The following is a 16446-nucleotide window of genomic DNA, read 5'->3' on the forward strand; positions in this document are numbered from 1 at the left end:
CCGCTCCCGGTATACAATTGAGAAAAGGTGTTCTACGAACATAGTGCCTTTTCTCCACGGGGCTCCGTTTAATAAATCGTATTTTCTGAATCTCGAAGTCTGACTACTGGTGGATTTTTCCCACAACAATTGGCGTAGTCGGCTAGGATCCTGTTACTGGTGAGACCGATTGGCCACGGTCGCAACCGGGGTAGAGATGGGATTTATCCAAGGTCCGGATGGGATTTATCCAAGGATTCTCTGGGAGGCAAGAGAAGTGATTGCAGAGCCTCTGGCTCTGATCTTCAGGTCGTCGTTGGCCTCTGGTATAGTACCAGAAGATTGGAGGTTAGCGAATGTTGTCCCATTGTTTAAGAAGGGGAACAGAGACTTCCCCGGGAATTATAGACCGGTGAGTCTCACTTCTGTTGTCGGCAAGATGTTGGAAAAAATTATAAGGGATAGGATTTATAGTTATTTGGAGAGTAATGAATTGATAGGTGATAGTCAGCATGGTTTTGTGGCAGGTAGGTCGTGCCTTACTAACCTTATTGAGTTTTTTGAGAAAGTGACCAAGGAGGTGGATGGGGGCAAGGCAGTGGACGTGGTATATATGGATTTTAGTAAGGCGTTTGATAAGGTTCACCATGGTAGGCTTCTGCAGAAAATGCAGATGTATGGGATTGGGGGTGATCTAGGAAATTGGATCAGGAATTGGCTAGCGGATAGGAAACAGAGGGTGGTGGTTGATAGTAAATATTCATCATGGAGTGCGGTTACAAGTGGTGTACCTCAGGGATCTGTTTTGGGGCCACTGCTGTTTGTAATATTTATTAATGATCTGGATGAGGGTATAGTTGGGTGGATTAGCAAATTTGCTGATGACACCAAAGTCGGTGGTGTGGTAGACAGTGAGGAAGGGCGTCGTAGTTTGCAGGAAGACTTAGACAGGTTGCAAAGTTGGGCCGAGAGGTGGCGGATGGAGTTTAATGCGGAGAAGTGTGAGGTAATTCACTTTGGTAGGAATAACAGATGTGTTGAGTATAGGGCTAACGGGAGGACTTTGAATAGTGTGGAGGAGCAGAGGGATCTAGGTGTATGTGTGCATAGATCCCTGAAAGTTGGGAATCAAGTAGATAAGGTTGTTAAGAAGGCATATGGTGTCTTGGCGTTTATTGGTAGGGGGATTGAATTTAGGAGTCGTAGCGTTATGTTGCAACTGTACACAACTCTGGTGCGGCCGCACTTGGAGTACTGTGTGCAGTTCTGGTCCCCACATTACAGGAAGGATGTGGAGGCTTTGGAGAGGGTGCAGAGGAGGTTTACCAGGATGTTGCCTGGTATGGAGGGGAGATCCTATGAGGAGAGGCTGAGGGATTTGGGATTGTTTTCGCTGGAAAGGCGGCGGCTAAGAGGGGATCTTATTGAAACATATAAGATGATTAGAGGTTTAGATAGGGTGGATAGTGATAGCCTTTTTCCTCTGATGGAGAAATCCAGCACGAGGGGGCATGGCTTTAAATTGAGGGGGGGTAGTTATAGAACCGATGTCAGGGGTAGGTTCTTTACCCAGAGGGTGGTGAGGGATTGGAATGCCCTGCCAGCATCAGTTGTAAATGCGCCTAGTTTGGGGGCGTTTAAGAGATCCGTAGATAGGTTCATGGACGAAAAGAAATTGGTTTAGGTTGGAGGGTCACAGTTTTTTTTTTAACTGGTCGGTGCAACATCGTGGGCCGAAGGGCCTGTTCTGCGCTGTAATGTTCTATGTTCTATGTTCTATGAATCTGTGACAGTCAGACTGGATCAGAAAATACGGTTTACAAGGGGGAAACATTTGTACTGTTTATTTGTGATAATATTTGTAATAGTGATAAGTACTAACTGCTGATAGGAATAAGAATTACTGTGATTTGTGCTGATCAACAAAAGGACAAGGTAGTGCCTGTCTCAAAACCTCTGCCTTAGACTGGCTATGAAGAGCAGAAATCTGCCACGTGAAGGTCAGGAATTGAGGTGAGTGAGAGACACCAAGGGCACTAAAGGATTGTGAAGCACAAAAGGGCAGAAGTCGGTTTAACATCACCCTCTGTAGTGGCGAACAGACGCAGAGGTGCCAGCTGATTGCATGAAAGTTATTGAGAAGTTGGAAACTGTACTGTCAATGTGGTGAAAAGCGGGGCGGAACAGGAGTTTGATCAACTCTGACCTAAACCGAAATCCGGTGGAGAAGCACATTGCCGAAGTGGTAATCGTGGAAGCCGTGAGTATAACTTGAAACCCTGTAACGGCAGTAAAACACGGTGTGAGAATAGCAATAGTGGCCGGGGGTAGTGAAGTCCCTACGGTAGTTAACACACTTTGCTAAGAGTAGTAATAGTGGCCGGGGGTAGTGAAGTCCCTAAGGTAGTTAGCACACTTTACTAAAGAATAATCGTGGCCGGGGTTAGTGGAATCTGCGAAATGGCAGATAGTGAAGTTAAAAGGGGATCTGCAGGTTCCCTGATTGAAATCTACATGACAGACAGGAAGGAGTTAATAAAGAGAATGCAAAAGGATGGCTGGGATACTTCTCAAACCTTAGAGCAGCAGAGAAAGTGGATAGATAAAGTAAAAAGAAACAGAACGAAGAAAATAGGAATAATGTTAACACATCAGTTAGCAGGTCTAATTGAACAAACAATTGCCTCTACAAGGAAATGGAGAGAGGACAAAGAAAGAATTAGAGAACTAGAATCCCAAGTGAGGGAATTGGAAAAACGAAATCAGGTTTTAGAAAGGCAAGGGGGAGGAGAAACTGATCCTCTGCCCTCTTATGAGTCCACCCAGCAAGGGCCAACGGCACCCTCAGAAGAGTGGGAACAGCTGGAACATAACTTAGCGCCCATAACTAGAGGGGGGAGAGCAGCGCGACCAAAGGCAAATTATAAACCCTTTACCCCAGGGGAAAGACAGCAGATAATGGCCTCCCTGGGCAAATTACAAACCAGAAGCGCGAACACCACATTCTGGGAGGAATTAGACACAATCTGGGTAGGACATCAATTACACCTAAGAGACATACACCAGCTGGTCAGGGCAGCCTGTCCAGCGGATAAATGGAGACAGGTAGTAAGTGGACCCGCTTCCCCTATAGCGCAGGATTATAGTGGGGGACGGTGGACACATGTAATTCCCCTAACAGCAGAAATAGATACCCAACAACCACCCTTCTTACGGTTTAAGGAAGAAATTCAGAGGGTCTTAGGGAATGCCCCCACTAACTGGAGCAGAATCACCACCACAAAGCAGCTTAAAGGGGAAGGAGCCTCTGAGTACGGGGAACGATTGTTCCGAATATACCAAGAGTGCTCAGGACAAGTGGACCCAGGGCGAGGAGATCGAGCATTCATCCAAGCTTTTAAGGATGGACTCTCTAGTGCCCACCAGATCATCCTAAAAATGGGAGTGATCATGTCCCAAAATTACGATGAGCTGGTGGAGTGGGCTGGCGGCGTCCCAGCGGAAGAGAAACCACAGGCAAGAGCAAGGTTAGAAAGGGTAGCAGCCTACAGTAACGAGAGTGAAACAAAACCCAGATTGATCTGCCACAATTGTGGACGACAGGGGCACTTTGTGAGGGATTGCGGGACTCCACGGAGAAAGAGCAAAACTAGGAACAGTGGTAAGCATTGCAGCCACTGTAAAAGACACGGACATACGGAAGCCGTATGTTGGCATAGGCATGGGAGACCCCCAGCCCAATCCACGTCCCCAGCTGAACCCCAGGAACAAAAGGACACCCAGGGTCAGCAAGATTGACGGTCTGCAGCCCCCGTCCACAAGGGTAAAAAGGAGGGAAGGATTTATGTGTCAGCACTGGTAGGGGGCAGACAATGCGAGATGCTAGTGGACACAGGGGCATCCATATCCGTTACCGACCTACCCTTACCCACTACGAATAAAATGATTTATCTGACCGGGATAGGAGGGAACAAAACTCCCGCCTACCTTAGCGAGACCACGTTAGTAGAAATAAACAATCTATATATCCCAATGAAGTTCTATGTGTGCAGAAATAACGAGGGAACCATAATGGGGAATGATTTAATGAAAGAATATGAGATCTTGAAAAATTGTGGGAAGGGAGAATTGATTTGGCCAAGACAGGACGGTCGAAAAATTAAAATAGGGAAACTCACAAGCCACCTCGAGACCATTAAGGTGGCCACAGTCACCACCAGAAAATGGGAGTTAGAGACAGGAGGGTTCGGAGCCATTTGTGCTTCCGTTCCCGGAGTATGGGCTGAGACAAAGTTAGATACCGGGTTAACCAAAACGGACCCAATAAAGGTACCAGGACCAGAGCATAAGCCAAAAAAGGCAGTACCCAATTAAACCAGAAGCAGAGAAAGCTGTAGTAGAGATTGTAAAAGGGTTAGTGAAAAAGGGGATCCTGAGAGAAGCCACGAGCACCACTAACTCCCCAACATGGCCAGTGAGTAAACCTGACGGGAGCTATAGGCTCACGATAGATTACACTGGACTTAATAAAGTCACGTCCAAACTGCACCCCATTGTAGCAAGCCCTTCGACAATCCTGAATGGACTGTCACAGGAGCATAAAATAGTTACAGTACTGGACATAGCTAATGGATTCTGGTCCTTACCCTTGGATCCTGAATCCCAAGACAAATTTGCATTTACAGTAGGGGACAAGCAGTATACCTGGACCCGTTTAGCACAGGGATTCCACAACAGCCCCGCTATATTCCATCGAGTGATGAGTGACATCCTAAATAGGGTAGAACTGCCAGAGGGTAACACGACCTTACAATATGTAGACGACATCCTAATAGCTTCAGAGTCCAAATCAGGACATCAAGAAGCCCTATACCTGGTACTGAGCGAATTAAAAGCCGCAGGGTTAAAAGTCAGCCCCAAAAAGGCGCAGATCGGGAAGTCACAGGTCCTATACCTAGGGCACCTTATATCCCAAGGACTTAAAGAAATGCCGGCGGACAGGAAAGAGGCAATACAACAGATGCCGCGGCCGGTTAATATAAGAGGGGTTAGAAAGGTGCTAGGACTATTCAATTACAGTCGGAGTTTCATCCCAGGGTTCACAAAACTCGCAGAACCCATACAGAGACTCGCTAAAGGGGGGAAGCCAGCTTTAGACCCCGTAGAGTGGGGACCCGAGCAAGAAGAAGCTTACACTAAATTAAAAACAGAACTAATATCAGCCCCCGGACTAGGCTTACCCGATCTTAACAAAGACTTCCACATTTATTGTAATAATGAGGAAGGGTTCTATTCCGCAATAGTGACACAGGACCATGGCGACAGAAGGAGACCCATAGGGTATTATTCCACCGCAGAGGGGCCGGTAGTCACTGGACTGCCAAGGTGCATAGCCGCCTTGGATTGCGCCACATGGGCTGTAAAGGTTAGCGAACCAGTAATCATGACAGGGAATATAATCCTTCACACCAAACACACCTTGGTGGAAATGTTAAACACAGGAAAACTAAAGTCAGTCTCCAACATGAGAAGGGCTAAATGGGAAGCTGTCCTCTTACCTCCCAGTAAGTCCGTAACAATAATAAGGGATACGGGAAATAACCCAGCAGAAGGAATCTTAGATGGAGGAGAACCCCACAATTGTGGGGATGTGGATGCAGGAGAAGGAGAAGGAAGGATAAAGGACATGCCCCTGCTAACAGCGGAAGAGACCCTCTTTGTGGATGGGTCACGTAAATATGTGGAGGGATCACCCCGAACAGGATGGGCAGTCGTAAATAGTAAGCTAGAAACAGTGAGGTCAGGAAGAATTGACGGAAGCTTGTCTGCACAAGTGGCAGAACTGGTGGCACTCACCCAGGCACTTGAGTTGTCCGAAGGTAAAGCGGTAAACATTTATTCAGACAGCCGCTATGCCTTCGGAGTCATACATAATTGTATGACCGCTTGGGGAAGGAGGGGGTTCATAACGACAGGGGGAACCCCTATCAAGCACCAGCAGAGAATTGAGGCATTATTGAGAGCTAGCGAGAGACCTAGAGAAGCCGCAGTAATAAAAATTAAAGCGCACCAGAAGGAACCCGGAAGAGATAGCCCAGACTGGCTAAATTTCAAAGGAAACCAAACCGCAGATAGGGCAGCACAGATAGCCCTAGAGCAGGAAACGATTGATGAATTACCCATAGCAACAATAGAACCAACAGAAGCCGAAGTAGACATTCAGGGTTTACATGAGGATACTCCAAAGGAAGAAAAGGAGAAGTGGGAAGCGCAGGGAGCAGTCAAGGGGACAGATAACATTTGGAGACGAGAAGATAAGGTAATAGCACCAGAGTGCATACAAAACACCCTATTGGAGTTACATCATGGACTCTCACATGTGGGTAGAGAGGCCATGATCACTAATATCGGAAAGGAGTGGTGGTGGAAGGGAATGGGAAAGGATATTGCCCGACACTGTCACCGATGCGTGACGTGCGCGCAACACAACCCTGGCAGACCCAGAAAAATTAAAATGGGACACCAGCCGAGACCCAAGGGACCCTGGGAACATCTACAACTGGATTTTACAGGACCACTGCCACAGTCCCATGGCAAAACTTACTGTCTGGTCATCATAGACCAGTTCACCCGGTGGGTGGAAGCATTCCCAACTTCAAACTGCACGGCCACCACAGTGGCCAGAATATTGGCAGAAGAGGTAATCCCAAGATGGGGGGTACCCCTACAAATTGATTCGGACCAGGGAACGCACTTCACTGGAAAGGTAATAAAAACAGTGTGTCAATTAATGGGGATAAAACAAAAATTTCACATCCCCTACCACCCGCAGAGCTCTGGAATGGTGGAGCGTATGAACAGAACACTAAAAAATGCACTTGCTAAGGCCATGCAGACATCAGGAAGAAGGTGGACAGAGGTATTGCCCACCATACTAATGAAATTAAGGGCGACCACGAACCGGACCACCGGATTAACCCCTTATGAACTAATGACAGGACGGGCGATGCAGTTACCAGAAAGCATCATAACAGGTGGGACCGATGTCGGTCCACTAAAAGATAAAATCAAGAGATACGTTCTGGACCTGAGCACCCAGCTAAAAGGGATGCGCAAATTAGTAAAAGACAATCAGGAAATAAAAGACGCAGAGAGAGAGCTGGAAACGCTCTCTGACGTCCCAACAGTGGGAAGTCGCGTCCTAGTGAAAACACTACCCGACAAACCAGGGTTTGCACCAAAGTGGAATGGGCCATATGAAATTATAATTAGTGGGGATACCTGTGCCTGCATAGACATAAGAGGGAAAGGTGTCTGGAAGCACTGGACGCAGCTGAAATTAGACAAGGGAGATAAGTAGCTAAATCAATGAACTAACAGAACTGCTTTCCTCAACACAGGCAAAAGACTGCAAGCAAGTGCCGGCGTGCGCGGGTTAATAAACGAAATAAACTGTAAAAGATTAAAAGTGTAATATTAAGTTACAACTGTTGCGAAAATGTATGTAATCGCGTATGTAATTGTATTATTTTGTGTTGTGGTAACCGTAAATCTGACTGGGCTAGAAGACAACTTGTTTTACAAAGCCCACATACATTTACATGGGAATCGAACTGTATGTTACCCATTAACACAATCTGTAGAAGCCCTATTTGTAGCCACCCCTGGGTGGACCCCTCATGACTTATATACTGTAGATACATCAGAGACACCCTGTAAGGGACAAATTGGCAAATATAAAAGAGGTTTACAGGGGAGATGTGTAGGACTTGTAAACCCCACTAATCCTACATGCAAGGGGTCCCAACAGGAGGGAGGAAAAGCTTGCCCAGACACTGCAAGCTATCCGCTTTGTTTCACGGGGCAGGGGTGGGGATGTGCCTATGCCTTAGTCCCCAAGAATGATTCTTGTGTACAGACACAGTGTGTCCGTCAACATTGTCGGATCAACAAGGGACGGATTATTTGTATTTGTGACGAACGAAAATGTTTAAATATAACCGCGGGAAGACAGCTTATTTGCGGGCAATGTAATGGGACTCACGTAAGCTCAGCCAAATGGACATACCCCTTTGATACTTAGCAGGTGGTGGGATCAAACGGGAAGCTAAGTGAACTGACAATTGGCAGTATGAGCAAACTCACAATCGGGACACTAAATGCTACCGGGCTAAGAAGGGGTATGTATTCCTCTTCAATGGTACCTACATGACAGAAACTCCAAACCTCCCAAACCGTTTTGCGGTAGGAACAATCGGGCCACTGACTGTTCCATGCCCTCAGAAGGGGTACATTCGGAGGAGAATAGTGACCCGGGCTATTAGCAGGGAATTCTGCGCTGACTGGGAAGCCCCGGGTACACTGGGATTCTCACTGGGGTATGGGTTCCTCGGAGCTTTATCTCTAGGAGGGTCAGCCGGGGTAATTGGAGCTAAGAATAGAAACCATATTGTTTGTGGGCTAACAATCCTGGGAAACAGCACTTCAAAAGCATTGGAGGCTGTCAACCAAGAAATGGCTGAGTTAAGATTGCATGCGCAGCAGACACGATACGCAGTGGACTACCAGTTAGCACAACAAGGGGGAGTATGTGCCATCATAGGCGACAAATGCATAACCCATGTCACAGATGAGTCTTACAATATTACACAAGTCATCAATGACATCAGGACGCAACTCGATAACTTTAGACAGGGACCCACAAGAGGAGGTAGTTGGCTGGCTTGGCTGGTGGGAGAATCCTGGGAATCGTACCTGTTACATGGGTCGATTATACTCATTTTCATTATACTTGTCTGTTGTCTGACTGTGGGATGCCTTAAAGCCTGTTTTAAAATAATGTTGACAAGAATTGTGCCAGGAGCCAGTGTGTACATCGAAGAAGAACCCCTAATGAAGATCCCCGAAGACGTCAGAAGAAATGAAGATACTGGAAGAAATAAAGACATCAAAAGAAGCAAAGAAGGAGAGAAGAACGAGAACCTGTATATGTGAATGTATGATTGGTGGTCTGAGGATTGTCCAAGCTAGAATCCGACCAACAGGAGGGACTGTAAGGGGAAAATACAAGGGGGGCACACTTTAAAATGGCAGCACAAGAAAGCACATTCTGAAATGGCTGCCTGGCACACACAGGGTTAACTGGGAAAGAAGCCAGAAAAACAGCCACAGGCTCCCGCTGTTCAGAAATAACGTCAAGCCAGAATCCTGACAGACAAACCACTTACAAAGTACAGACAGTGACTCATAGCAAACAAACACCTCAGGAAGCCAAAGCCAAGGGTCGAAACATCTTTCAGATAAGGAAACCCCTAAACAAAGAGCTTAGATTAATGTTAGAGGAAGGCGGGAAATATGAATGCGAGGGAACCGATTAGCACCCGCACAAGACGAAACTAGCCATTGATAGACCCATTCATAAAATGCTAAATGTCTATACCTGTTTGTATTCTTGTAAACATGGGGAAATGTACCCATTCATGAAATGTTAAATACTTGTACTCACTTAAACAATGTGATAATCTTCGAATCACCGGTGTGCCCATTGTGTAAAGGTTATAAAATTGAACCGCTCCCGGTATACAATTGAGAAAAGGTGTTCTACGAACATAGTGCCTTTTCTCCACGGGGCTCCGTTTAATAAATCGTATTTTCTGAATCTCGAAGTCTGACTACTGGTGGATTTTTCCCACAACATATTAAACTAGAAAGAGTGCAGAAATGATTTACTAGGATGCTACAGGGACTTGATGGATTTAGTTATAAGGAGAGGCTGAATAGACTGGGACTTTTCTCTCTGGAGCATAGGGGCTGAGGGGTCGGTGACCTTATAGAGGTCTATAAAATAATGAGCGGCATAGACAAGGTAGACAGTCAATATCATTCCTCAAAGGTCAGGGAGTCTAAAACTAGAGGGCATAGTTTGAGGGTGAGAGGGAAGAGATACAAAAGTATCCAGAGGGGCAGTTTTTTCGCACAGAGGGTCGTGAGTGTCTGGAACAAGCTGCCAGAGGTAATACCAGAGGCGGGTACAATTTTATCTTTTAAAAAGCATTTAGAAAGTTACATGGGTACGATGGGCATAGAGAGATATGGGCCAAATGCGGGAATTGGGATTGGCCTCGGGGTTTAAAAAAAAAGGGCGGCATGGACAAGTTGCGCCGAAGGGCCTGTTTCCATGCTGTAAACCTCTATGACTCTATGAGTCAATGGAAACAACCTGGATGTTGTTAATAAGGGATTCACCAATAGCAATTCCAAAAAGTGTGAGGTGATTCACTTTGGAAGGAGTAACAAGAATACAGAGTACTGGGCTAATGGTAAGATACTTGGTAGTGTGGATGAACAGAGGGATCTGGGTGTCCATGTGCATAGATCCCTGAAAGTTGGCACCCAGGTTGATAGGGTTGTTAAGAAGGCGTACGGTGTGTTAGTTTTTATTGGTAGAGGGATTGAGTTTCGGAGCCAGGAAGTCATGCTGCAACTGTACAAACTCTGGTGCGGCCGCATTTGGAGTATTGCGTACAGTTCTGGTCGCCGTATTATAGGAAAGATGTGGAAGTGTTGGAAAGGGTGCAGAGGAGATTTACCAGGATGTTGCCTGGTTTGGTGGGAAAATCGTATGAGGAAAGGCTGAGGGGCTTGAGGTTGTTTTCGTTAGAGAGAAGAAGGTTAAGAGGTGACTTAATAGAGGCATACAAGATGATCAGAGGATTAGATAGGGTGGATAGTGAGAGCCTTTTACCTCGGATGGTGTTGGCTAGCACGAGGGGACATAGCTTTAAATTGAGGGGTGATAGATATAGGACAGATGTCAGAGGTAGGTTCTTTACTCAGGGAGTCGTAAGGGCGTGGAATGCCCTGCCTGCATCAGTAGTGAACTCGTCAACATTAAGAGCATTCAAATGGTTATTGGATAAACATATGGATGATATTGGAATAGTGTAGATTAGAGGGGCTTTAGATTGGCGCAACATCGAGGGCCGAAGGGCCTGTACTGCGCTGTAATGTTCTATGTTCTACCTTCTATTGAAACTCAAGGGGCAATGGTTGGGCTCCCCTTGTTGGAGAAGGTCATTGCCTGGATATTGTCCATGTCACACTGCATTTTTGGCATGGAATGTCTCAGTATCTTAGAGGTGCGAATGGTGCTGAACATTGCACAAACATAAGCGAACATTCCCACTTCTGATATGATGGAAGGAAGGTCATTGATGAAGTAACTGAAGATGGTTGGTCTGAGGCTGAATATTGTGGAAGTCCTGCAACAATGTCCTGGAGATGATAGGATTGAACCCTGACCACCACAACAAGTTTTTATTGCTCCATGTATTAAGTTTAACGTGCATTTATTAATGTCACTATAGACTTCTGTTAAACACTGCAATGAAGTGAATGTGAAAATCCCCCAGTCGCCACACTCTGGTGCCTATTCCGGGAAACTGATGGTGAATTTAGCACGAACAATGCAATTAAACAACACGATTTCGGACTGTGGAAGGAAACCGAGTTCCCAGATGAAAGCCATGCAGACTCAGTCGGTGGGATTTTCCAACTGCGCTCGCCTCAAAACCGGAGAATCGCGCCCCGAGGTTAAAGACTTTTGAATGGTTCCCTCCCGCCCCCCCCCCCCCTTCCCCCCTGCACCCCCCCCCCCTCCCAACAAAGCCCGCTACAGTTCGCATGGCGGGCCAGGGGGATTCTTGGCTGGTGAGAATGTGCAGACAGTGACCCAATGACGCACAGACAGTGACCAAAGCCAGGAATCAAACTGGGTCCCTGACGCTGTAAGGTAGCAGTGCTCACCACCGTGGCACCATGCCGCCCATGCCTTTAATAAGTTATGTTTCCAACAAGTGGATGTTTTACTTCCTGTTTCACGTTTTGCTTGATGTATTTGATGTCACACAGATAAACGCTGCTTTGTTGTCAAGGACTGTCACTTTCACTTCATAGAATCATAGAAACCCTACAGTAGAGAAGGAGGCCATTCGGCCAATCGAGTCTGCACCGACAATAATCGCACCCCAGGCCCTATCCCCACAACCCCACACATTTACTCCGTTAATCCCTCTAACCTACACATCCCGGGACACTAAGGAGCAATTTAGCATGGCCAATGCACCTAACCCGCACATTCTTGGACTGTGGGAGGAAACCGGAGCAGCCGGAGGAAACCCACGCAGACACGGGGAGAACGTGCAAATTCCACACGGACAAGGACCCAAGCCGGGAATTGAACCCAGGCACTACACCTCTGGAATTCAGCTCTTTTGTCCATGTTTGAATCAAGGCTGTAATGAGGTCAGGAGCTGAGTGACCCTGGCGAATCCCTAAGTAGGCGTCAGTGAGCAGGTTACTGATGAGCAGGTGCTGCTAGATACCACGCTTGATAAGCGCCTCCATCATTTAACCGATGATCGAGAATAGGCTGATGCGGCGGTAATTGGTCAGGCTGGATTTAATATGTCATGGTACGGAACATTCCTGGGCAACTCAACATCTCGAGTACAATGTTCTCATTCTATCCATCGCTCTGAATTTCTGGAATGATTTGTTTTCGGAATGAAGGTTATTTACACCAGAGTCACTGAGAGTAGAAAGGGTGTGGAGTGGTCTTAATGCATTGGTGGATCCCTTACTGACATAGACCTTTCGGGCTAGTCCACAAACCACTGTCCACCCATTTCCAGGTCACTGGGGCCTTCACCCTTTTCTGCATTTCTCTTCCCTTTTCATGCTCTGTTATTCTGTTCTGGCACTTCACACCTTTGTGGCGAGAATGCCTGCTTCCCAACCTCAGAAGGAGCGGTGTCTTATATTTGATTGAGTTCTGAGTCCTGAGATTTGAGAGGGAGAGGGTGTGATCCAAAGACTGATGAAATTCACCCAAATCATAGTGAGGGGTGTGGGGTGTCCCATCCCAGCAAGGGGCTGGGAGAGATCAACAGAACCCAGGGAACAGAACTGACCCCGTGGGCATTCTGATGGAAGGAAGGTGTCTGACACTGAGTGGCACAGATGATGGAGAGTATGTTGTATATTATTGCATGTTTGATCGCAGGAGAATGTCCAATGTGAACGCAGGCCCATGTCTTGTCCGGATCTGGACCCGAAGATTCTGTGCAAGACTTGGAATAGAGCTGTGGTTCTCCAACAATCCTTGGCTGCATGCCAAATCTGGAATAAGCAGTGATCCTGCAAGTGATAGGGTCCTGGATGGGAGCACATCCTGTGGAATGGCAGAATCTTCACTAGGTCCAAAACTGTAGAACGATGTCAGATGTAATACTTTGCTGTGGTCCAAACTTGGTGAGGTTCCTTCTGACGTGAACTTGTATAGGAAACACACTACGGAATGCTCCAAACCTGGAAAAAGAGCAAAGGTGAGAGGGTCCAAACCTGGGGAGAGCTCAAAACTGGGGAGACTACAATCCGTGAGACACCAAATGTAGTCAGGGCCTGAACTCGGTGAGAATTTGAACTTGGTGATGGTCCGAAATCGGTGAGGGACTGAAATCGGCGAGGTTCTGAGCTCGGCGATGGTCTGAACTCGGTGCGGTTCTGAACTTGGTGAACGTCCAAACTCGGTGAGGACCTGAACTTGGTGAGGGTCTGAACTTGGTGAGGATCTGAAATTGGCGAGGTTCTGAGCTCGGTAAAGGTCTGAGCTCGATGAGGTTCTGAACTTGTTGAGGGTATGAACTCGGTGAGGATCTGAACTTGGTGAGGGTCTGAACACGGTGTGGGTCCAAACCTGGTGAGCGTCTGAACTCGGTGAGATCCTGAACTTGGTGCGGGTCTGAACTCGGTGAGGTCCTGAACTTGGTGCGGGTCTGAACTCGGTGAGGTCCTGAACTTGGTGAGGGTTTGAACTCGGTGAGGATCTGAACTTAGTGAGGGTTTGAACTTGGTGAGGATCTGAACTTGGTGAGGGTTTGAACTTGGTGAGGATCTGAACTTGGTGAGGGTTTGAACTTGGTGAGGATCTGAACTTGGTGAGGGTTTGAACTTGGTGAGGATCTGAACTTGGTGAGCGTCTGAACTCGGTAAGAATCTGAACTTGGTGAGGGTCCAAACTCGTTGAGGATCTGAACTCGGTGAGGGTCTGAACACTGTGTGGGCCCAAACTCGGTGAGGGTCTGAACACGGTGTGGGTCCAAACTCGGTGAGGGTCTGAACTCAGTGAGGATCTGAACTTGGTGAGGGACCAAACTCGGTGAGGGTCTGAACTCGGTGTGGGTCCAAACTCGGTGAGGGTCTGAACTCGGTGTGGGTCCAAACTCGGTGAGGGTCTGAACGCGGAGTGGGACCAAACTCGGTGAGGGTCTGAACTCGGTGTGGGACCAAACTCGGTGAGGGTCTGAACACGGTGTGGGTCCAAACTCGGTGAGGGTCTGAACACGGTGTGGGTCCAAACTCGGTGAGGGTCTGAACACGGTGTGGGTCCAAATTCGGCGAGGGTCTGAACTCAGTGAGGATTGAACTTGGTATCGGTCTATACTCGGTGAGGGTCTGAACTCGGTGATGGTCTAATCCTGGTGAGGGTTCGATGCGAGTGAAGGTTGTGAGGCTATTATGCCTTCAATAAATATATTTTTATCACACTTCTCTGCACTTCTTTTAAGAGGGCCTTTTGTACTTGTTGCCAACTTGTCCGATTAGTTGCCTCTTAATTGCCTGCTCTGGACCCTAAATGATTTAACGTGGCGATGTTTATTTTTAATCTTGGCCTCGTGCATTTTCTTGAAGTTTACGAGCTTTGCAACACTTTTGAATTTTTGGAGGGAGAATGATTGACAAGTCAGGTGGGGCAGCATTCTTTTTCTTTCGCACAAGTGCTCTTACTTTGAGGTTTTGTTGCTGGCGAGTAAGAAGGTGCTTGGACTTCAGGCTGGATGCAGTGAATTTGTCTCTCTCCCTGGTATTAGAAAGTCTGCTGGCTATTTGGAAGCACGTTTTCTTGCCTTACGGGAGAGAAAGCTTTGCTGTTCGTGGTTTGCTGGCGAGAGGTAAGCACTGGATCTACCTCCAGGTCGCTACAAATCTGGGAAGTCAGAGAGTCTATTCTCTTTCCAAATGAATAAATAAGAGCAGGTGTTGCAGAGTTACACATTCACGTGTGCATTCTTATTTTCTGACGATAAATCTGACGATAGGTTGTTTGTAAAGAGTATTCGTTTGTTTGGAACAGTACATTGAGCTCTTAAAGTATAGACAATATCAGGATCGTTTTTATTTGTTGCTTGGAATTGGTGGAAGCTATTGCTAATTTTCTTATGATATGCTAACTGTATTCTTTCCTAAACGTTGTTTGGTTGAAGTTTCATAGTGCATCATGTGAACAATCCCTGGAGTGAAAAATCTGACGCTTACCCGTCTCAGAATTCGAAGTGCAAAACCTATGACCTAGGCTGACTTCATGAAGCTGTTTGCAGTTTCTGACCTGGATTATAATAGGGTCCAAGCCGGGAGGTCCAAAACCTTTTGAGGGTCCGATCATCATGAAGATCTGAACACGGTGAGGGTCCAAACTCAGTGAAGCTCTGAACTTGGTGAAGATCTGAACTCCGGGAGACTCCGAACTTCGTGAGGGACCAAACCTGGTGAGAGTTCTAACACGGTGAGTGTCTGAACTCGGTGAAGGTTCGTAACCTGGGCTGTTGAAAACCTGGTAAATATGAGAAAATGATGAATCTTGGAACGGGATGAATCTGGTCAGAATCAGAGTGCTCAGCAATTGCTTCTGATCACGGGACACCTGTTTTGATGGGTGGGCAGGGAAATAATGTGTAAGAGCAGCCGGATCTAATCGATGCTGCAATCTTGGGAAAGTTCTGACCCTGGAAAATATCTAAATCTGTGATGTGGAACAATCCTGTGACAGGACTGAATACCTCGGAGGCTGAGAATTTGGTATGGGGTGGGACGTGGTTCTATGATTACAACTGTCAATCACAGAAGTCTGTGGGGTGCGGGGCCTGGTGAGGAAACATCTGGTCAGATTTCCGTCTCCAATTCCATTCTGCCTCCCTCCTCCACATGCAGACGCATGACCCCCGCCCCAGACCATTTCCAGCTAAGATCCTGTACTTACACCCTGGGTCAGACATCGTCATTGGAGATTATTAATGTTCAGTCTCTTTCTCTCCTCTCTCTCTCACACGCAGTTAATTTACTGGCGGTTGTGATCCTGTCCCAAGAGAAGTGTGGCCTCTCCACCTGCACCACTTGCTGGTAACCATGGCAGCAGCGGATCTACTGGTCATTATCATGGAGGTCCTACTGAGAAGAATCAATTCGTATTATTTCCCACTGTGCTTCCTGGACATGACTCATGTGTGTACTTTCCGCAATGTACTGCGACGTGTATACATAGACTGTTCCATCTGGCTCACCGTCGCTTTCTCCTTCGATCGTTTTGTCGTCATTTATTGCCAGAAGCTAAAGACAAAATATTGCATCAGC

At 47.0% G+C, this 16446-nt stretch overlaps 1 long non-coding RNA gene across 1 annotated transcript in view; it reads right to left on the reverse strand.

Moving 5' to 3' along the window:
- Positions 1-16192, reverse strand: part of LOC144491329 (uncharacterized) — a 29921-nt gene extending 13729 nt beyond the window's left edge. The window contains exon 1 of the long non-coding RNA XR_013497431.1: positions 16076-16192. This is a non-coding gene — a long non-coding RNA (uncharacterized LOC144491329). The remainder of the gene's footprint in view (positions 1-16075) is intronic.
- Between the last annotated feature and the right edge of the window lie 254 nt (positions 16193-16446).

The sequence above is a fragment of the Mustelus asterias genome (genome assembly GCF_964213995.1).
Source record: "Mustelus asterias chromosome X unlocalized genomic scaffold, sMusAst1.hap1.1 SUPER_X_unloc_2, whole genome shotgun sequence".
Classification (NCBI taxonomy): domain Eukaryota; kingdom Metazoa; phylum Chordata; class Chondrichthyes; order Carcharhiniformes; family Triakidae; genus Mustelus; species Mustelus asterias.